This window comes from Oratosquilla oratoria, unplaced genomic scaffold, assembly GCF_046742065.1.
Source record: "Oratosquilla oratoria isolate Oo_2021 unplaced genomic scaffold, ASM4674206v1 SCAFFOLD94, whole genome shotgun sequence".
Lineage (NCBI taxonomy): Eukaryota > Metazoa > Arthropoda > Malacostraca > Stomatopoda > Squillidae > Oratosquilla > Oratosquilla oratoria.
In genome coordinates this window covers 564,859-570,858 of record NW_027467758.1, presented here as the reverse complement: position 1 = coordinate 570,858, position 6,000 = coordinate 564,859, and the positions used below count along the sequence as shown (strand labels likewise).

The 6,000-nt window shown below is 40.9% G+C and overlaps 1 protein-coding gene across 3 annotated transcripts in view; it reads left to right on the top strand.

Annotated features, from left to right (window-relative positions):
• Positions 1–515: 515 nt before the first annotated feature.
• Positions 516–6,000, top strand: part of LOC143024123 (uncharacterized) — a 35,311-nt gene continuing 29,826 nt past the window's right edge. For all 3 annotated transcript variants that reach the window (XM_076182896.1, XM_076182899.1, XM_076182895.1), the window contains exon 1: positions 516–647. The gene's annotated coding sequence lies outside the window, so the exon portion shown is untranslated. The remainder of the gene's footprint in view (positions 648–6,000) is intronic.

Genomic DNA, 6,000 nt, shown 5'->3' with positions numbered 1-6,000 from the left:
TCATTTTTCTTCCTTTCAAGAAGTCTCCCATCCATTCCAATACTTTTCCTTGTATTCCACCTATTAGTTCAATTTTTCTTAGTAGTTTTTTGTGTGATACTTTGTCGAAAGCCTTTTGTGGGTCCAGGAAGGCAGAATCTGCCCAGCCATCTCTTTCTTGTATTATGTCTATCAATCTATTATCTTGAGTACATGATCTTCCACTGCTAAATCCAAATTGGTTGGGGCATAATATTTTGTTCTTTTCCAAGTGTTTAGTCCATTTTTTTAATAACTATTTCGCATATTTTTGCAATTGTGCTTGTAAGGGATATTATCATATTGGTCTGTATTTTGTGTGTGTGTATATACACATACATATTATTTTACTTTTGTCACGCTATGTTATTCAGTCTAATAAATAACTCCTCTTGTTTTCCCAAATATTCCTTCACAGTGAAAACTATCTATGAAATATTTAATTTCATATATCAAACGTTGCATGTTTAGCAAATGCGACTGCGCATTGAAACACAGTTGGCGAATGTAAGCGTCGGGAGAAAAGTGAAAGGTGAAAGGTTACTAAATTATTCAAAATTGAAAGGAAATGGTATAAACATCCAAGTATAAAGATTGAAACCTGTTACCTTCTCCCAGATATTACAGAGGTAAGAAATAGTGACATCAACAATAGCTAACTGAAAGTTGAATCATTATGATTATGATTATCAACAAAACTGATAATTTAAAATTTGTGGAACTTCTTTAATTAACTTTTAACAAATGGTTATGGAGGACCAGTCGACTGCTGTGTCGATTAATTCATATAAAATCTAAAGTCATGATTCAAATACTGAATATTGGAAGAAAAATAAGAATAGTATACTGATTTGGCTTACATGTAAAAGTAATGCAATGTAGAAATATATATTTTGTGAATAATTCTGTATTGACTGCATTGTCACTGACTTTTACTTTTGTACCAAGTCACAGTCGAAAGCTACTGGACAGTCACAATCATGATGATTGTCACTGTGACTGTCCAGTAGCTTTCGACTGTGACTCAGTACAAAAATGAAATTATTTCGATTTAATTAGATCTTTGTACAAAAATGGTAGAGGTTGCAGTTATCAATTAGAGTGGTATATAGATAGTAACAAGTTATCCAGTCTTACCTGATTTAAGATTAGGTAAATGGCACATTTAAAATATCAATATGCTGTATTTAATTCCTTTATAATTGTATTTGATTTTTTATTACTGAGATTGTGGCTGTTGTTAAACTTGCTCATATCATATGATAGGGGAATAATTTCTATTTATAGATTTGGGTAGGTTTTTACTTCCCATGATAATCATGATAATGCAAATATATAATATATATATATTTTTTTTCACTTTTTCTTCATTTTATTAAAGAAACAAATGAAAAGTGATAGCACTGTCTTATTATCTAAAAAGAAAATAAGTAACATCCCCTGCTTTGGAGTAATTGTTTTAAGTGCATTAGATGATTAGTGACTTCAGAGCCCTGAAGGACATGTCACATTAGCAGGAGAATTTTACCATCTGTTAGCCAGAACAGCAAAAGAAGTTTTGCAGGGCAGTAAAAGCCCTTTAAGGCCAAGGCAGCCAAAAGTTGGACAATTTATAGTTTCACCCAACCAACGATTTTGATATATGGCTTATGTTTTTCTGGTGAGAAATGCTGTGATATGAACGATGGTGTACATCATTTCCATCACAAATGCGTACTTTTCAAGTAATTAATTATTGAACTTATGCACTATGCCCACATCTCCCCAACAGTCTGGGGGGACCTGTGGGAAATTGGGGTTTTTGGGTGGGGAGCACTAATAAATCGAGTAATGCGCATTGCAAAACAGATATATAATGAACAAGAACACATAAAAAAAAGATTTAAAAAAACATAAATTTCACCTTTGAGGTCCAGAGTGTGGTCAGCTAATACGAGCGGTAACCAAGTTTGTTAACTAACAATTCAAAATATTTGTCGTTATATCTACCACATTTAGCAAAGGCCACTCCACCCGCGCAGGAGTTGCTAACCGTAAACTAACGTAACCTAACCGTTTGGTTAGGTTAGGTTACATTAGGTTTGGTTAGGTTAGGATAGGTTAGGTTAGGTTTGCTTAGGTTAGGTTAAGTTTGCTTAGGTTAGGTAAGTTTACGTTCATTTAGGTTTGGTTGGGTTAGGTTATGTTAGGATTGGATAGGTTACGTTAGAATAGGTTTGCTTAGGTTAGGTTTGGGTAGGTTAAATTACGTCTGGTTAGGTTACGTTGGGTTTGGTTAGGTTATGTTACATTAGGTTAGGTTACGTTAGTTTATGGTTAGCAACTCCTGCGCGGATGGAGTGACCTTCACTAAATGTAGTGGATATAACAACAAATAATTTGAATCATTGGTAAACAAACATGGCTACCACTCGTGTTAGCTGACCACACCCCAGGCCTCAAAGGTGATTTTTTTTTTCTTTCTTTTTTTTTCTTTTTTTGTGTTCTTGTTCTGGGGTATTGGCTGCTTGTTATTGTGGCAAAGTAGCATGCAGTCGATACTTTAGGGTCTATATGGGGCGCCCCTACGGACCAGAGCCACACATCATTTTGTCTATGATAGAAGAAATTCTGTTCATAGAGAAATGATGACACTTTTATACTACGACTGTCCCTCCGTTATGCTGTCCCCCAACCCCTTGTTGCTGTCCTGTACCATTTCTCTGAGTATTCTCTTTCTGATTGGGGGAATTCCCTGTGGTGGGGGAAAAGAATACTGCCACCAAGTTTTCCCACTTGGATCGTAAGAGGCGAGAAGAAAGGGACGGGGAGAGGGACTAGGCATCCTTCTCCCTGTAGCCCCACGGGGCACGCATCCTAAAGACAAAAGTGAAGGCATAAGGGGTGCTGGCGGGCCTCGGGCCAGCACCCTAAGGTTTGGGTCTTTTAATGTGCGTGGATGTGGTACAGATGAGAGTAAAAGGGAAGAGATAGGTAGTATGTTTGTGAGAAGAAAGTTGGATGTGTTGGCTTTGAGTGAAACTAAGTTGAAAGGGAAGGGTGAGTGTATGTTTGGGAGTGTAAGTGGGAGGTTATCAGGAGTGAAGAGAGGGCGAGGGAGGGAAGGGGTGGCTATTCTTGTAAGTGAGGAGATAGGTAAAGGGGTAGTGGAGTGGAAGGAGGTTTCCTCAAGGATAATGTGGATGAAGGTGAAACTGGGAAAGGAGATGTGGGTCTTTGTAAGTGCATATGGGCCGGGCAGTGAGAAGAGCATGGAAGAAAGGGAGGCCTTTTGGATAGATTTAAATGAGTGCATAGAGGGTTTAGGAAGAAATGTCAATGTAATAGTACTGGGATACCTTAATGCTAGAGTGGGAAATGGTCCAATCGATGGAGTGGTTGGGAAGTGTGGAGTTCCAGGAAAGAATCGTAGTGGAGAGTTGATGGTGGAAATGTGTCTAGAAAGAGAGTTGATGATAGCAAATACAGTGTTTCGGAAGAAAGTCAAGCATAAGTACACATGGGAGAGGGTGGTGGAGGGAAGGGTGGTAGATAGAGCGCTAATGGATTATGTAGTGGTAAATAGGATTATGATAGGAAGAGTTAAGGATGTACATGTGCTAAGGGGAGAAGGTGGGGGAATATCAGATCATTTTTTGGTGGAAGGTAAGTTGAGAGTGGAGGATAGATGGAGAAGGAGGAAAGGGACAAAAGGTAGGGAGGTTCTTAGAGTGAACTCCTTGAATGAAAAGGAAAAGGAGAAGGAGTACGAAAAGAAGCTGAAGGAGGAGTGGGAGGGAGTAAAGGATAGAGCAGAGATGGGTGTGGAGGAGGAATGGGGATGGTTCAAGGAGGGAGTCTTAAAGTGTGCAAGGATGGTGTGTGGAACAAGAAGGACAGGGGGAAATAGAAGAAAGGGTAGTGAATGGTGGGATGAGGAAACAAAGAAGGTTGTAGAAGAGAAGAAGCGAGCATTCACAGATTGGTTACAAAAGAGGACAGGGGAGTCATATGAGACGTACAAAGAAAAGAAAAGAGAAGTAAAGCAAAAGGTAAAGGAGGCAAAGAGGAGAGCAGATGTGAAATGGGGTAGGAGTATGACAGAAAATTTTGAAAGTAATAAAAAGATGTTTTGGAAAGAAATTAAGAGAGGAAGAGGAGGCGAATCAAGTAGGGAAGAAAAGGTAAAAGGTACAGATGGAGAGTTGATAATGGAAGAGATGGCAGTGAGGGGAAGATGGGCAGAATATTTTAGGGAGTTGCTAAATGTGAAGGAGGATAGGGAAGGAAAGATAGCTGCAGTGGGAAATACGAAGAAAATGAGAGTGATGAGTGAGGAGAACGGAGGAGAAATAAGGAAGGATGAGGTGAAGGCAGTTGTAAAGATGATGAAAGCAGGTAAGGCACCTGGTCTGGATGGATGTCATGCAGAATGTCTGAAAAAGGGAGGTTCAGTGATGGTGGACTGGTTGGTGAGATTATTTAATGTTTGCTGGAGAGAGGGTAAAGTACCGGAGGACTGGAGTAGTGCCTGTATAGTTCCTCTTTACAAGGGAAAAGGGGACAAGTGTGAATGTAGTAATTTCAGAGGGATTAGCCTGTTGAGTGTAGTAGGGAAGGCTTATGGGAGAATCTTAATTGAGAGGATTAGGAGAGGAACAGAAGGAGTAATTGGTGAGGAACAGTGTGGATTTAGGACAGGTAGAGGTTGTGTAGATCAGATCTTTGTGGTAAGACAGATATGTGAGAAAGCTATAGGAAAGGGGAAGGATGTTTTTTGGGCTTTTATGGATCTGGAAAAGGCTTATGATAGGGTAGACAGAAAGGCACTGTGGGAGGTTATGCAGATTTATGGGATAGGAGGAAAGCTTTTGGGAGCTGTCAAGAGTTTTTATGTGAGTAGTAGAGCATGTGTTAGGATTGGAAATGGAGAGAGTGAGTGGTTTGAAGTAAAGGTGGGACTTCGTCAAGGATGCGTTATGTCGCCCTGGCTGTTCAACTTATACATGGATGGGGTGGTGCGAGAGGTGAATGCTAGGGTAGTGAGTCAGGGATTGGAGATGGTTAAAGAAAATGGAGAAAAGTGGGAGGTGAGCCAGCTGTTGTTTGCGGACGACACTGTGCTTGTGGCAGGGTCAGAGGAGGGATTGAGGAAGCTGGTGGCAGAGTTTGGGAGAGTATGTGATAGAAGAAAGCTAAAGATAAATGTGGGTAAAAGTAAGGTGATGAGATGTACAAGGGGTGAAAGTGGCAGTAGACTGGAAGTGAACATTAAGAGAGAGCGACTGGAGGAAGTGGATAGTTTTAGATACTTGGGTGCAAGTGTAGCAGGAAAAGGTGGAGTGAAGGTGGAGGTAGAATGTAGATTGAGAGAAGCGAGTAAATGCCTTGGTGGTTTAAAGAGTGTAATGAGAAATAGACATTTGGGAATGGATGCGAAGAGGAGACTGTATGAAGGAGTGATTGTGCCAACAGCACTGTATGGGGCAGAAACGTGGAACATAAGAGAAGAAGAGAGAAGGAGTTTGAATGTGTTTGAGATGAGGTGTCTGAGAAGTATGGTGGGGGTTACTAGGCTAGATAGAGTGAGAAATGAGGAGGTGAGGAGGAGAACAGGGGTGAAAAAGGATTTGGGAGAGAGGGTTGATGAAAGAATATTAGGATGGTTTGGACACATGGAAAGAATGAGTGAAGAAAGACTAGTAAAAGAGGTATGGAAGGCAGATGTGGAGGGAGTGAACATGAGGGGACGTCCTAGGATGAGGTGGATGGATGGGGTGAAGGGGGCTTTGGGGAAGAGGGGAATGTCTGTTGAGGAAGGAAGGGAGAGGACGGAAGACAGAGGTGAGTGGAGAATGGTTGTATATGGATGATGTTGTGACTGCATGAGGAGGAATAGGCGGGGGGGTGGGGGGTGGGGTAGTATGTGTGAGTAAATTTTGACGCAGCCCGAAGGGATTTCTCCCCGTCCTCTCCTTATATGCAAAGGGGGACGGAGAGGGG